The following is a 17,159-nucleotide window of genomic DNA, read 5'->3' as shown; positions in this document are numbered from 1 at the left end:
TTGCCCCTTAGGTCTCTTTTATATCTTTCCCCTCTCACCCTAAACCTATGCCCTCTAGTTCTGGACTCCCCAACCCCAGGGAAAAGACTTTGTCTATTTACCCTATCCATGCCCCGCATGATTTTATAAACCTCTATAAGGTCACCCCTCGGTCTCCGACACGCCAGGGAATACAGCCCCAAACTATTCAACCTCTCCCTATAACTCAAATCCTCCAACCCTGGCAACATCCTTGTATGTCTTTTCTGAATCTTTTTAAAGTACTTACAGGTGCTCAAATGAATCCAGAGTTAATTCCCACCTTTTGAATGCCATTAAATACAGTTAATCTGCAATTAACACCAATAGAGGTTAGTAGGACCATGGTTTTACACCAATCACATCTCAGGTTGGAATACATTGAAGGTCACAGGTCACATGCTAATTCACATTGGCGAGGGTTCTTCAGGCACTTTACATGGCATGGAGAAAAGGAGATTGGTGTGTGTGTGGAACAAAGATTGGAGCTGCAGCAGGATATAATTTAAATTTTTTAAAATGACTAATGTCAATTGTTTGACTGTCTTATTTCTAATTAATTATTTTAACACTCTAAATCATAGAATCCTAACAGCATGGAAGCGGGCCATTAAGCCCATGGAGTCCACACCATCCCTCTGAAGAGCACTCTACCCAAACCCACTCCCCTACCCTTTAACCCCACATTTCCCATGGCTATCCCACCTAGTGTACACATCACTGGACACAATCGGCAATCCATCTAACCTGCACAGTTTTGGATTGTGGGAGGAAACCAGAGCACCCGGAGGAAACCCACGCAGACACGGGGAGAATGTGCAAACTCCACACAGACAGTCTGTCTGAGGTTGGATTTGAACCCAGGTCCCTGGTGCTGTGAGGCAGCAGTGCTAACCACTGTGCCGCCTTTGTGAAGTAATACTTTTTTTATATTCCCCTTTGTATCTAAGATTTGTATCTAGGTACTTGTACCTAAGATGTCACCATAAGAGGCTAAAGTTAAAAATCACACACACAGCCCAGCCCCCACCACACACACAGCCCAGCCCCCACCACACACACAGCCCAACTTTCCTGCCAAAGATGATTCTAAGGGTTTGTATAATTAGTAGTGGTAGAGGATAAATCAGTAGTTAATACAAGAGGCACTTGTTTTACAAAAGGCAGCACAAGACACAATTACCATTCACTAGGTATATACTGGGCAAAATTGTATCAATCAAGAGCTGGGGATGATGCTTCTGTCTCTGTCAGGACCTTGTGCAAGATTGCCAATTCTCCGTCCAAACATTGTGATACATCATCAGATTGGATGGAGCTAAGGCAACTTCAAGATTATGTTCTTCTGAAAGGGTTAATCAGCTGGAGCCGCTCATTCTGGGCTTTGGAACTTAAGCAACAGCTGGTAGGACTGCGAAGTACCCATGAGGCGGAGTTTCACAGATAGCCTGTGGACATGGTCATCCCAGAGCTGAAGGGTGGGCAGGAGAGAGTGAATGGGTAAACAGTGTCAGGCGGTTAGTGCAGAAGCTTCATGGGGAGATCCTGGTATTCTGATGGAACCGTATTTTCAAATGGAGAATGCAGTGAAAGTGTAGGACACAGCAGCACAGATCCACCAGGGGCTCAGCCATACACAGGTGAAAGAATAATTAAGTGAAAGTGGAAGGAGATTCTATGTGTACCTGAACAGAGAGGCTTTTCCCAGTGTACAGAATATACCTGGGTCAAGGACATCACTGAGCAGCTGGCAAGCATACTGAGGGAGACAGTGAACAGTGTGAGGTAGAGAACAATGATATTAATAGAAAGAGGGATGTGGTTCTGCAGGCAGATATTTGGAATCTAAGGAAGAGACTGGCACATTGATCTCAAATGGTTATACCATCCAGTTGTACCCTCTGGGTTGTACTGTCCAGATCACCCTCAATGCCATTCACCAATGAGAGAGTCCAGATATAGCAGGAAAGGGAACAGATGAATGCGTGTCTGGAGACATGATGCAGGAGACAGTGTGACACTGGGACCAGTTCGAGGGAGGTGGGACATGTACAGAGCAGATAGATGACACCTCAACAGGGCAAAGACAAAATGTCCTTGTAGTTTGGTTTGCTAGTGGGAAGAATTAAAACTAACTACTAAAAAATCTGGAGAGGAAGTGGTGTAGTAGTAATGTCACTGGACTGGTAATTCAGAACCCACGCTAATGTTCTGAGGGTGTGGGTTCAAATTCCACCATGACTGTGTCAAAGGCTTGAAACTGCTGTAAACAGCACCGGGGATATATATATCTCCATTAGGTGAACTGCAGCAATTCGAGATTGGGGCTGCAAGGAGAAATTAGTCAGGGCCCATAAATGCTGCCCTTGCCAGCAATACTCACATCCAATGAAATAAACAAAACAAAAAACTTTGCCTGAAGGTGGCAACCATAATACAGCATTAAGAAGGAAAACAAATCACTCAAAAGGTATTGGGAGAGTCAAGGTATCACACTGGGGGAGTCAGAGTATGAGAATATGTAAAGGTAGAATGTTAAGGAAATACAGTAAATTCTAATTCAGATTTATAGCATGCACATATAAATGCACAGAGTGGTGAATTTAGTTGCTGACTGCCCGTGCATATGGTCACATATGTATGATGTCATTGCAGTAACAGAAACCTGACTCAAAGGTGCAGGACCCAGTATGTAATAGGCCCAAATTCAGATGTGCACATGAGGTAAGACAATCATGGTGATCAGGAACTTTGATTATCTAACAACAAGCGAAGGTAGTTATAGTGAAGACAGTGGAGAGAGGGTATGAGCTTCTGAAGCACTTTCAAGAAAAAAAATACTTCTAGCTCAGCATTGGTAGTGAGAAATGAGGGGGAGGAGTCAAGTCAATCAAATCATTACAGAACATTTATTGAAAAATTATCAGGATAGCATAAAGTTTAGATGAACTCTGGGAAAAGACATGGATTAATCTAGTGTAAAAAATGAATTTGTAGCTGACACAAAACTTGAAAGTATTGTAAATTAAGAAGAGGACAGTAAATGGGAGGTTTCAAGAGGACAAATACAGGCAAGTGGTATAAGTGGACATGTAATATACAAAATTAATGCATAGGAAAGAGGAGACATGTTAAAAAGTAAAGGATACAGTTTCAAATGGGTGCAGGGCCACAGAGGCAGGAGATATAGTAGTTGTACAAATTATTTAAGCTGACAGAACAGGTTGAGAAAGTGAGTAAAAAGGCATATGGGATCCTGTGCTTCATAAAAGGGGCCACAAATACAACAACAAAATATGATGATTACGTATAAAATATTGGTTCGGCCTCACCCGAGATGGGTGTGTAATTTTGGACACCAAACTTAGAAAGACTGTGAAAGCTTTAAAAAAAGGCGCAGTAAGAAAGAATTTAGGAAAATATTCCCAGGGATGAGAGACTTCAGTTAAGAGGATAGATTAGGGAAGCTAATTCTGAAGTTGATTCATATCACACTCAAAAACATTAACCTTGTTTCTCTCCTTGTTATGTACCAGACCAAACCCTCACAATATTTTAAAAAGGGAGCCTACACCTTAACCTTTTCTTATTTTAAAGGCAAATATAAAGTGCTGTGCTCCAGATGCAATTCGATTGGTCAAACTACTCAACTTTAAGAAAAACACAATTTACTCAAACACTATAGTGAAAATACAACAAAAGAAAGGATAACTTAGAGTAACAACTCTACTGAAAAACTTAACTGTATAAGAGAGACAGTAACTATTACTAATTAACTGTTCCAATACAGTAACATCAAATAAATGCAGCTCTTGGCAAAAAGGCAAATTCAGAAAAAACATTTCTCCATGCAACATCCGCAGTAAGAAGAGAAATCCCAGCTTCTAGCTGTAACCGACAATGTGAAACAAAAGCTTCTACTTCTTCAAAACTCCAGCGGTTTGTGCTGAATCTAAAGGCTTTAAAAAAAACCTAGAAATCTTGGCCATACCCATCCAGGCTGCTTCTATTGTTCCAACTTTAAAAACAAACCCCAAAGCCTCACAAGCAATTTGCGTTACCATAGACTACTTGTTCCCTCTCATTCAATCTCTCTCTTAAAAGAAACCTGGACAAAATACATCTCCTAAAGCCACAGCATCATCACAATCCACAGATGCTGCAAGACCTGCTGAGATTTTCCAGTATTTTCTCTTTCAGGTTTCCAGCATCCACAGTACCTTTCGTTATTAGGAAAGTTAGTGTTGTTTTCCCTACAGTCAAGAAAGTTGAAAGGACAAGTGACAGAGATATTCAAATCATGATGGGGCTGCATAAAGAAATGTAGTTCCCTTGGGTTCCCTCAAGAACCAGAGCTTTAAGGTGATTGGTAGAAGAATCCAGAGGGTACACAAGTGGCTGGAACCTTCGTCTCTTGAAAAGGCCTCCCATTCTGCTGCCAACTGAAGTATAAAACTGGTCAGTTTAGAATAACTCAAGGGCCTCCTGCTGCCTAGGCTACACTTACTTCAGTTTCAGGCAGGATGAGAAAGAGTCAGTTGCTAAAGGACAGTGGGCAGGTTGAGAGTTTTGGAGGGACGGAGGTGTTCCTTTGTTTCAGAACCTCCTCACTTAACTCGCTCAACCTCAGCTCCCTCACCCCTCAAAACAATGCCCTTTCCCCGGTGATCCTCCCCCCTGGGAGTCCAGAGTCTGTTGTCTGGGCAACAACCATGGCCTCTGCCATGACACTGCCAAGTTCTGGAGCTGTTGCCTCCATGTGGCTGGCAGCTCCCAGTGGGCAGAATGTCCTACTCCAAGGTTCTAATCTCAGTAGAAAGCCTGGTCAGCAACCAATCAGCTGTTTGATTGCCAGAAGATCCAGCAGGCTGTCTCACCTCAAAAAGGTCCACAATTATCTTTATGGAAACTCTACCACTTTTGGACTTGCTGTGAAATTTAGAGAAACTCAGCCCTTGTTTAGCACAGAACATCTCGAATGCACTCCCCAAGAGTTGTTGGCGGTAGATACAACACCTTGTATCCTTGCCTTTAAAGCCAGTTCATCTTAAATCTGCGGTGCATATACTGTATGATGTTGCGACACTTCCTGGTTTTTAGTTTGCTCTAGGTTTGCATGGTGCACACACAAAGATCAACAATTTGCAATAATATCTGCTTCATCAACTTGTAAAGTATTTTGCCATTTTGAATAAGCTAACTTGTGGAATTAATCAATCCCTCATATTCAAATGAATATTAGACCATTATCAAAAGCATGACACAAAGTGGCTTTCAAATGAATGTAAGTACCTGAATATGTAAGGTTACAGGTATGAGGTAGGTGGTGTAGAATCAATTAAATTGGTCTTGCTGAGAGCTGGTCAATGGACTAAGTGACCTCCCTCTGAGTTATAATCATTCTTCAGAAGTAGGAATTACTTTTTAAACATAAGAGCCTGACAACAGTATTGGTCAAATCAGAAACACTATTAGTTTTGCTCACACATTTATTAATACTTCCTTTCACCTAAAAACCTGTCCCATGGACATAACAATTAATTTTCATGATCAAATGGCCCAAGGTATAAATAAACATTGTCAGTTCCTTTTCTTTTCTAATCAGGGTGTGGCAGTCCTGTCTCAGGTGTCAAATTTCCTGTTAAACTGATTATACAACTTTTGGGATTTGATAAGAAAGCATTTTCTGGCCAAGCTTGCAACAGTTTGTAACTGATCCCCATGGAGGGACTGCTAGCGAGACACAGCTGAGGGGTTTTGAAGACAGCAGCTTTTCCACTCTGTTCACAAAGCTCCCTGTAAGCCCTTCTAATGTGCAAGTGCTTTTGAAAGCTTTTTGCCTGTGATCTGATTAACATGATTGTCATGAGCAAATGTCCTTTAGCAGGCACAGGTATATCAATTTATTTTAATAAAGCTAACAGACAGCTGAGCATTCTGGGAGCAGTGTAGCATTCGCACGAGTGAAATAGACAGAAGTGTCTGAAAACACTTGACACACCATATTTTATTTAAATAAATCAATTTGTTTACTGTTTGATGTTGTTTGTAAAACACAAGATGAATTCTTCTGTTGTTGTGATAGCAGAGGAGCCCAAAGGAAATGAAGTAAATGGCTCAATTGCCACATTCAGAAAATGTGTTTGGATACCTTCAAACAAATGAGGCTCAGAGTCAGGTTGAAAGAAGTTCACAAAGCTCTCCACAATTTAAATAAACTTGCATGCACAAAGAAAAGGGGCCAAATTAACAACCTGCAAAATAATGGAATTGCTGAAACTCAAATGGGTATGAGATAATTATTAAAATAACAAAACTCAAATCATTATAATGGAGTTTTTGTACAGATCACAATACACTTTCTGTTTTGTTTTTTGCTGTATAATTCAAAATAAATCAGCCATTTAACAACTCGGGACTAGGAACATAAGAGTATATTAAAAATGAAGACAGTAGATGGAAAGCAATCATGAGCAAAAAAAATGGCAAGGAAACCTACCATCTACTAGTTTCCCCCTTAGCTGATTGTCAAATCAGGAACCTTGGTGTTTATGTGCACTGGTCCCTACAAGTTATCAGGGCTGGTGGATAAAGTAGTTAAGACAGCAATGGGATATTTGTCTTTATCGGTTGAGGCAGAGAGTTTAAGAGCAGGGAAGTTATGCTGAAACTATATAAATGTTGGTTAGGCCTTAGCTATAGTATGGTGTGCAGTTCTGGAATCCACAGAAGAGATTTACTTCAGATGTTGCCCGAGCTGGAGAGTATTAGTTATGAAGAGAGATTGGACAGACTGGGGTTGTTTCCCTTAGAGCAGAGGAGATTAAGAGAGGATTTAATTGAGAGGAATAAAATTATGAGGGGCATGGATAGGGTAGTCAGGAAGAAACTTTTCCCCTTGATGGACGTATCAATGACCAGTGGCATAGATTTAATATAAGGAACAGAAGGTTGACAGGAGTTCAGGATTTTTTTGCCAGAATGTGGTGGGAATCTGGAATTCACTACCTGTTTAACTGGGAAGTTTTGTTATGATTTTTATTCATGTTATTCAAAGATCCAGCCTTCCCAAAAAGCCTGCACATAACTTGATATTTTTACCTCGAGTTGTGGTTCTAATGGTTGCTGTCAACCAGTGTAGTATAACCAACCTCCCTACTTATATCAATAAACTGTTGTTAGTCTAAACTGGAAAAAAAGTTACATTGCATTCCTCAGATCAATGGCTCAAATCTTCCGGTCTCTGGATCATCAGAGATGGGATGTACCACTTGGCGGATTCCAGATGCAGAGATGTGCCTGGGAAATGCCAGAGAAGTTCAAGCCTCCAATGGGCCAGTTTTCTGTTGTCTGGACCCTCTTGGTATACCAGAGCAGAGACTTGGGTTAGATACACAAAACTAACCCTGCAAATGTTAGGCAGTTTACCACCTCGTCTAATAGCTGGGTAACTCTACACACAATCTTCCAATCACCCCATGACCCCTAGACTACACCCAACCTGACCAATTCACACCTCAACCACCTACCTATCCAGTTAGACATCCACTGACCCATTCATTCATTAAAAAAAAACCCTTTGTGAATACCACAGCCAGTGCCACCCTTCTGACAACTGCGGTCACTGAATTTACCCTGCCAAAGTTGTCCTGTCCATTTCTAATTCAGCTTCAATTGAGAGACGCTGGAAGAAAGTGGCAGTAGCATCAATTTTGTGATAGTCTGACAGGCATTGGTAAAGCTCCCAACATTGCTGCTGACTGAAAGATTGAGGCCTATCGATATCTTTCTTTTAAAATTATTCAAGGGGAAGTTAGGACAAAGTCAAAAGCTGAAGAGGCTTATTTTGGGAAGGAGTGAGGGGGAAAAACAAAAGAAGGATTATTTGGGAGACAGAGACATATTGAATAAGGCAGCCAGCAGTGAATCACCATTGATTACAGCTTTAGTTTATATCTAAAATCCAAAGAATCCAACATTTATGTCACTTAATCCCAAAATTGTTGTGGAGTCAAAGCCATTAAAATGCTATTTTTAATGCCTAGAAATCCAAGATTTTTAGCAGCAGAGATAAGACACAAATTCTAATCTCTTTAAATGACCAGTGATTTGTAAACTCTGCTGTTAGCTACACAGAAGTCGAGAAGTTTGTTCTCACCAGGAGAATCCCTCGTAAGGTTAATGGTGATCACGCAGTTGCTGAATTTACAACATTATTGCAAGCTAATCCCGCAGCAGATGTTTAGACCTAGTAATTAATGTCTTACAGGACCCAAATAATGGCAAGATATGTGACTCTCACAAATCATACAACCATAAGAGGCACTTAAAGAGACTAGTGAAGCTTGAGGATTAACTGTTTTGACAGTTTATTTTTGTATGAAGCTTACCAACCCCATTCCAGTTAGGTGAACTTTGACCCTTTTTGTTTTGCAATTCCTCCACCTTGTGACATTATAACAGTGACTGCTGTTCATGTGTACTCATTGGCTGGAAAGTGCTTTGGGACATCTGGAGTTTGTGTTCATGTAGTGTCTTTCACAAATCTTTTTTCAACCTCTGGGTGTTTACTGTCCCTGATTATGATGATAGATGGGGCAGTTGGTTTTATATTTCATGAATTAGCCATGCGCAATGCCTGAAAAAGCAATTCCCGAACACAACTGGGTTACAATGTCCTCCTTTTGTGCCTGTTCTTTTTGCCTTTCTGTCTACTTTTTCTGTTACTTAGTCCTTTTGGTCTGTCTCTTCAGTGATTGTTTTTTTTATTCCCGCTAACTATGTTTCTTTTTTATTCTTTTCATCCTATTTCCACCTAAATTATTATTTTTTCCTTCATCCTTTTCGATCATTGATCAGGAATTTACAACATTCACCAGGTCTCAGATGTACCATTGACATCAGGTTCCAGTCAATTCAACCATACTCTTGTGTCAGTGATGAAAAATCCAATCAATGTTATTTACTGCCAAACCCACCACAGTAGCAATTTCTCGCCCAGTATGTAAGCGAGGGTGCTTTTGACAATGATTCACCAAAGAATGGTTCGTGCTCAACTAAAAACATTTAAATAGGAGCTAATAGCTTCATTTTATACTTCAACAAAGAATGCCCAGCTCCAAGTTGAGATGCAGAGAGCAAAATTTAACGATTTCTTGACAACAAATCTGGTGACATCTAAAAGCGGATAGGCGGCTGGTAGGTAGAAACCCCCACTGACTTCTTGCCTCCACCAGATTAAGCCTGCCGAGGTAGTGGATAGTCTCGTGTCTAGGCTAAAGTGAGAACTGCAGATGCTGGAGATCAGAGTTGAGAGTGTGGCACTGGACAAGCACAGCAGGTCAAGCAGCATCCAAGGAACAGGAGAATTAACGTTTCGGGCAAAAGCCCTTCATCAGGCAGTCTTCTGCCTGGCTGCTAGCTCAAGCCTACAGGCAGACCACTGTGACTAGTTTTTTTCCCAGTGGCCAAATGTGGCAATCTCCACACGGAGCCAGAAAAAGCTGTTCCTATATTTTCAGGGTGTTAAATACTAGAGTTTAAACTGCGGGTTAGACAGAATCCTGGTATTTCCTAATCAGAGGTTTATTTCTGGTTCACACACTACAAATTTGAACAACAACCTGATTGCTTGCTCCCCATATTTAAAGGTTTTTTTAATTCAAACTGTGGAGGGAAAATGTCATTGTGTAGTAAATGTCACAAACTCACAGATAAATGTTGTTATTTGCCCATTAATTTGTTGCCCTCTTATAAGATTTTTAAAAAAGACAATTGTTTGGGAGTTGAGGTATTTGAAAAAGGATAAGGGTGTTGGGGATAAACCCTTGTTCCTACTTTCCAAGTAATGCGAAGTTTAGCACCAGATTTGATGCAAATTTTCTACCCAGATAGAGAATGAATGAAAGCTGCACTCATGTGTTTGTTTAATTCTGCAAGATAAAATAATTTATATCCAAGGAAAACAATAATTTTTCAGGGATGAATCATAAAACAATTAATCCAAATATTTGCAGTGATCTCTTACATGTATAACAGCGTTGCTAGATCTTCATCTATCATTACAGATTGGAAAAAAGGCTTCACAAACCCATTAGCAAACCATACATTACCTTCTACACCCAGCTTCTCCCTCCATGGTTTTAACAAACTCCAGATCTTCAGCTTATCTGTGGTCAAACTCCAGATCCCCAGCACCAAGCTGTCTAAATCTATTACCATCACCGACCACTATCTGACAGGTCACAAATAGATTTTTAAAAAATTAATACATATCCTCAAATGTATTTACTGGCTGTTTCAAAACCATATTAAACAGCATAACAAAGATCACAGATTTAAATCATGTGACTGACCGAAGCAATAACCTTCCAGAAACCTCTGAGAAGTCAATCAATACCCATGTATCTCCTGATGTGTATGACATGTCATCTATTGTGTTATCTCCATTTGCAGAAATGATCCTCTCCAAGAAAATTCCCTAAATGATAAAATTGCAAATTATACCCATGCTACAATGTGTGTTCATCACTTTCCACTTAACTTCTAGACAGGCTATAGACAGTTGAGCAATTCTTTTCTATTCCCTCATAAGACATGGGCAAGGCTAGCTGAGCTGCCTTCTTGACTCACTGGAGCTCATGTGCTGCAGATAGACCCACAATGCCTTTAAATACAAAGCTCTTATCTCAAATGGTAACTGTTTCTCCTCACTAGGAGCCTGGATCATGATTCCCACAGTACTGAATCCAACTGCCTTTTAACACTATTCAATTTTCAAATCACACTCAGTTTAGGGGTCAACTCTGTTCAACATTCACTGATGAGGTCAACAACCTTTACACTGGGCTACAAAGGAAAGAGCTTCTGGCCTGTAAAAAGCAGTCAACAAACTGAGTTGTGCACACTGCAAGTAAAACATAAACTTTTATCAAAACAGTGAAGCAGATGTCATATTCCAGCAAAACGCTTTCTCAGAAGACTTTCAAAGAGATTTTCAAAGCGATTAATAAACAAACAAAACTGCCTAGGACTCAAGTGGTAGCTAGCCAATACATCATCCTCACAAAAAGAATTCCAGATTGCTGACTCCAGTTTTTGCAGTCCATCTTAAAGAAGGAGATTGTTAAACATGTATAATTGTCAATTGTACTTCAGTTGCTAGTAACTGAACATCTCTTCATACTTTCCAGATTGTAACTCGCCATGTCTGTTTGTAAGCGTGTCAGTGTTGTGAAGTGTTTCCCACATCTAAAAGGGTGCAAAAATAAACCCTCCTTCTGGTTTAAGTTTATAATGGTGTCACTGCAGTCCTTAAAAATGGAGAGTCAGAGTCGACAAATGAAGGGAGTAGGGAAAACCCCCTGCCCTGATTAAAAAAGGAGAAAAAGAAATCACCAGTTGCTCAGTGATACTTTGTGAGAATAGGGATAAAGATATTTATTTAAAACTTGGAATTTGAATATAAAGTTTGTTATCCATCACAAACCACTTTAATGTGCATTGCCAGCTTGAGAAGAGACAAAGGACAAACGACTTACTTTTTGAATACAAAAATAATCAAGGCAAAGACTTAGAGTTTCCATGAAATATATCATTATGTTCAGTCTCCAAAAGCCCCAGTAAAATTGCCAGAACAGTATAACATAGAACAGTACAGCACAGTACAGGCCCTTTGGCCCACGATGTTGTGCCAAGCATTTATCTTAATCTAAGGTCAACCTAACCTACACACCCCTCAATTTACAGTCGTCCATGTGCTTGTCCAGCAGTCACTTAAACATCCCTAATGTCTCCGATTCTACCACCACCACTGGCAGTGCAATCCACACACCCATCAGTCTCTGGGTAAAGAACCTACCTCTGACATCTCCCCTAAACCTTCCTCCAATCACCTTAAAATTATGACCCCTCTTGACAGCCATTTCTGCCCTGAGGAAAAGACTCTGGCTACCTACTCTATGTATCCCTCTCATTACTTTGCACACCTCTGTCAAGTCACCTCTCTTCCTTCTTCTCTCCAGTGTGTACAGCCCTAGCTCACTCAACCTCTCTTCACAGGACAAGCCCACCAATCCAGGCAGTATCTTGGTAAATCTCTTTTACACCCTCTCTAAAACATCTTCTGTTATGAAATTTAGGAGGGAATTTATCAGACCAGTATTGAAGAGTCGGCAGGGGAGAAATATGTTTAAGAGAAAGGAATTACAAATAGTTGTTGTTTAATGTTCAGTTTTGGACTTAAAAAAAAAAATTGTTCAATTTTTTTCTTTACATTGTAGTATTTGGGATAGTTCTTTGCTGCTCGAAATTTAGCAGAATATGGCGTGAGGTGAGCTTTTCTGTGCGGCTGGTTTAAATTAGCAGAGGGGTTTACCCTGTGTCGTACAACCAGAACTGGACACACTATTCAAAGTGTGGTCTAAACAAGGGTTTGTAGAGCTACAGCAAAACCTTATAGCTCTTAAATTCAGTCCCCCATTAATGAAAGCCAAAACACCATACACCTTAACAACCCTATCAACTTGGGTGGCAACTTTGAGGGTACATGGACCCTAAGATCCCTCTGTTCCTCCACACGGCCAAGAATCCTGTCTTTAACCCTGTATTCAGCATTCAAATTCGACCTTTCAAAATGAAACACTTCGCATTTATCTCGGTTGAACTCTATCTACCACTTCTCAGCCCACCTCTGCATTCTGTTAATGTCTTGAAGTAGAGCTGCAACAGCCCTCAAAACTAATCTACAACACCACTGACCTTTGTGTCATCAGCAAACTTACTAACCCACCCTTCCACTTCTTCATCCCATTTATAAAAACTGCAAAGAGCAGAGGCCAAAGAACAGATCCCTGCAGGGCACCACTGGTAACCGACCACCAGGCGAAATACTTTCCATCCACTCCCACTCGCTGTTTTTTTTTGGCCTGCCAATTCTGTATCCAGACAGCCAAATTTCCCTGCATCCCATACCTCCTAACTTTTTGGATGAGCCTACCATGGAGAAGTTTATCAAATGCCTTCATGAAATCCAGATACACCTCATCCACTACTCAACCTTCATCAAATTGTCTCATCACATTCTCGAAAGAAATCAATAAGGCTTGTGAGGGATGACTTGCCCCTCACAAACCATGCTGACTATCTTTAACCAAACTATGTTTTTCCAAATAGTCACAAATCCAAACTCTCAGAATCCTTTCCAGTACCTTGCTTACCACAGACATATGACTGACTGGTCAGTAATTCCCAGGGATTTCCTTGCTCCCTTTCTTGAACAGAGGCACAACATTCACCTCTCTCCAATCATCAGACACTACTCCCATGGAGAGTGAGGATGCAAAGATCATCACCAGAAGTATGGCAATCTCATTCCTCACTTCCCATAGTAACCTTGGATATATCTGGTCTGGCTCTAGTGACTTATCTATCTTGATGCTTCCCAGAATTTCCAGCATATCCACTTTCTTAATATCAATCTGTTCAAGCCTCTTAAACTGGTCCACCTTGTTCTCACTATCAGCAATGTCCCACTCTCCAATGAATAGTGAAGCAAAAACCTCATTTAGGGCCTCCCTTACCTCTTCAGACTCCAGGCACAAATTCCCTCCATTGTCGCTGATCAGTCCTACCCTCTCTCTGAACATTCTTTTATTCCTCACGAGTCCCTCTTGACAAGAAGCTTCTCTTCTTTTGTCATTCAAATCTCCTTCACCTTACCATTCCTTGCCTGTCTCAGTGGGATAAAGGCATCCAACATTCGCAACAAATGCTCCACGTTTCTGTTGTGCATTTCCTGGAGAACAATTATTCCCAAAGTATACTCCACAGCTCCTGTCTAATAGCAATATAATTCCCCCCTCTCCAAATACATACCTTTACCATAGCCATGGAGAGGAATAAGAACAGACCATATGGGAAGGTAAGACAGTTGTGTTTACAGTCACCGAAATGCTATCCCAGTGAGAAATCTGACACCCAGCCTGGCTTGTTGCCTAGCACCAAATCCAATATGGCTTCCCTCCAGTTGGCCTATCTACGTGTTGTGTCAGGAATCCTTCCTGGACACACCTGACAAAATGGTTCCATCCAGACAATCTGCACTAAGGAGATTCCAATCAATATTGGGGAAGTTGAAGTCACCCATAACAACAACTCTGTTCCATCTGCACTTTTCCAAGATCTGCTGTCCAATCAGTTCTTCCATCTCTCTGCTGCTATTGGGCAGGGGCAGGGGGAGTGCATGTGGAGAGTCTATAGAAAACACCCAATAAAGTCACTGCTCCTTTCCTGTAACTGACTTCCACCCACACTGACCTCAGTAGATAAACCATCCTCAACAACCTCCTTTTCTGCAGTTGTGATGCACTCTCTAATTAACAATTCTACTCTTTTACTTCCTCTTTTACTCCCCTCCCTGTTCTAAGATCTAAACCCTGGAACATCCAGCAGCCATTCCTGTCCCTGTGAAATCCATGTTCTAAGTTCACCACTCTTATTCCTGACACTTTAACCCATCCCTTTGCCCTATCAACTGTGTATCCTTCCTGACAGACTCTCTGTATTCTATTTCTGCCTGGTCAACAACTACCCTCTCCTCTGATCTGTACCTCTGGTTCCTATCCCCCTGTCAAACTAGTTTAAATCCTCCCAAAGTGCTCTTGCAAATCTCCCGCCCAGGACATTGGTGCCCCTTCAGTTTAAGCACAACCCACCCTTCACGTACAGGTCCTACCTTCCCCAGAAGATACCCCAATGACCTGTGTATCTGAAGCCCTCCCTCCTGCATCAGCCTTGTAGCCATGTGTTTAGTTACATTCGCGCCCTGTTCCTCACCTCACTCACATGTAGCACCGGTAGTGAACCTGAGATCACTACTCTGCTCATCCTGCTTTTTAATTTCCAACCTAACTCCCTGAAATCACTTTTTAAGATCCTCATCCCTTTCCTTAGCTATGTCATTGGTGCCAATGTGCTTCACAACTTCTGGCTGCTCATCCTCCCCCTTCAGAATCATGTAGACTCAGATAATAGAACTAAAGTTTGACTTAATTATCCGTGGAGTTCAGTGACCATAATACATTGTTCCATAATACACGCCTTGAATTGTGACACAAGGTACTTGTCTGATTCAGGGACCAACATGTTATGGGATGATACATATCACACAAACACAAAGAGCAATGTGAGCCACAAAAAAAATGTTAAGGGGAACTGAACATGCAAGAGGTCTTAGTTCAAAAAAGAGTTAAAATTATAGTACACATAACAGCACGGATATTGTGTGTTCCGATTGTAACACTTTCTGGAAGAGTGATCTGGTGGTCTCTGAGCAATCTGCCTTCAGTCCATTGACCTCAGAACATTCCGTGAAGCTGCAATTCAACAGCAGTCACATTTGGCTGTCAGTCAATGCCACAGGATTACCACACAGGACATGCTTATGTGGCATGAGCATCTGTAACCCAATAGACTTCGGATAACTTGGTTCCCTGGTTCAGGCCATTTCAATTCCCTGCATGAAAATAAACAGCGGTAGAGCAGGTTTATAGGTTTTAATTTTCTCTGAGGTTGTCAGAAACAGGACAAGAGATCCACTTGGAACCATGACAGTTGTGAACCCATGCAGTCTTTATTTACACAGGATTTTTGGTCTTTGTCCAGATAAGGAAAAAATATTGAAATTCAACACCGGAAGCCCCTCTCCCAGAAGAAGGAGTTGACAAAAATTGTCCACTTTACTGTCTCAGGGATATGAAAAGTAGAGCTATACAATGCTAATACAGCTCGCAGGTGAATAAGCACAGCTTGAAGCTTCTCTACTTCTATTCCCCACAAAAGTGAGAGATTTGCAGATCAACAAAGTTAAGAGAATAGCGCTGGAATACTAATTTGCTGGCCTGAGCTTCCATTTAAATACTTAATAGCTGTATTCAACAAAAATTACACATCCACGCCTCCATCTGAATGCTTAATGTCAGTACTCAGTAGTATGTCATCAACCAATACAGCTTCTATAATACCACAGTTTGTGAATAAAAGGATTCACAAATGGCTTTTTACTGAAAATGATTTAAATTTGCAATTTTAAAGCGTTGTAAAAGCAGAACAAGTAGAATAGCTAACAAGTCAGAACGTGGTGATAATTTATTTGTAATATGGAGTGTGCTATGTAATGAAGAATTCTGGGAATACAGATTAGTGAGTGTTGGATATTGTGTATTATGGGCACCCTCACTCTCATCTTGACAATGCATTTTCCCCTATAAGCTGGGCTGCTGTTCCAATCTTGCCACGTGTTTGTAAAGTAAAATAAAAATGCCTGCGGTGGTCAGGGAAGAGTTAAGTCTCTATAATCGAGATTAATGAAGAGTTCTTCTCTACTTCCCAACAGAGGCTGTAAAGTCCATCCCATAGTGCTTCAGTCATTAATTATCGTGAATGGATGGCTTTACTGCTGAAGGTAAATAAAAAGGTGACAGAAATGTCAAAAATTGAGGGCTGCTTTATTAGATGGGAAAGCACATCAACTGCAAATGAATCAGAGTAAAACAAATCACAAGATTAAAATTGCATGTGAAATATAAACGTCCATTCCATAAAAAATGTAAATCTTTATTTTGCATTGCTACTTTTGCTGTTATACAGCTACATAAATTAGAGTCATTTCACTTTTGTTTCCCCCTTTTACATTAAGGTTTTCTTAAAAAGAACAGTTATCTTAACTCACCAATGCCATTGCTCGTGCTATAACAAAAGCTTCATCAAAGCATCTTTGGTGATTTGTCAGCCTACATTATATCTCTTCTCCTCTAGGGATCCCCATAGAAATGATAATTCCTCACCACCTTTCCTAATTTTAGTGAAAATTATTTCAAGTTAAAAAGTAATGATAATTTCAAGAGAACTAGCCAATTCTTCCAAAAAAGTTTTTTTATACTTAGAGTCATAGAGATGTACAGCATGGAAACAGACCCTTTGGTCCAACCCGTCCATGCCGACCAGATATCCCAACCCAATCTAGTCCCACCTGCCAGCACCCGGCCCATATCCCTCCAAACCCTTCCTCTTCATATACCCATCCAAATGCCTTTTAAATGTTGCAATTGTACCAGCCTCCACCACATCCTCTGGCAGCTCAT

General features: G+C 40.8%; 1 protein-coding gene and 1 long non-coding RNA gene across 17 annotated transcripts in view; one reads left to right on the top strand and one right to left on the bottom strand.

Moving 5' to 3' along the window:
- The window catches only part of rbfox3a (RNA binding fox-1 homolog 3a), a 1,786,123-nt gene that overhangs the window by 1,444,118 nt on the left and 324,846 nt on the right, over nt 1–17,159 (bottom strand). The gene's annotated exons all lie outside the window — the stretch shown is intronic.
- The window catches only part of LOC122562128, a 40,568-nt gene that overhangs the window by 21,065 nt on the left and 2,344 nt on the right, over nt 1–17,159 (top strand). The window contains exon 4 of one of the 3 annotated variants that reach the window (XR_006315233.1): nt 16,412–16,480. The exons of the other annotated variants lie outside the window; for them this stretch is intronic. This is a non-coding gene — a long non-coding RNA (uncharacterized LOC122562128). The remainder of the gene's footprint in view (nt 1–16,411; nt 16,481–17,159) is intronic. 3 annotated transcript variants of the gene reach the window in all.

This window comes from Chiloscyllium plagiosum, chromosome 24 (genome assembly GCF_004010195.1).
Source record: "Chiloscyllium plagiosum isolate BGI_BamShark_2017 chromosome 24, ASM401019v2, whole genome shotgun sequence".
In the NCBI taxonomy this organism is placed as follows: domain Eukaryota; kingdom Metazoa; phylum Chordata; class Chondrichthyes; order Orectolobiformes; family Hemiscylliidae; genus Chiloscyllium; species Chiloscyllium plagiosum.
This window is presented reverse-complemented; position numbering and strand designations above follow the sequence as displayed.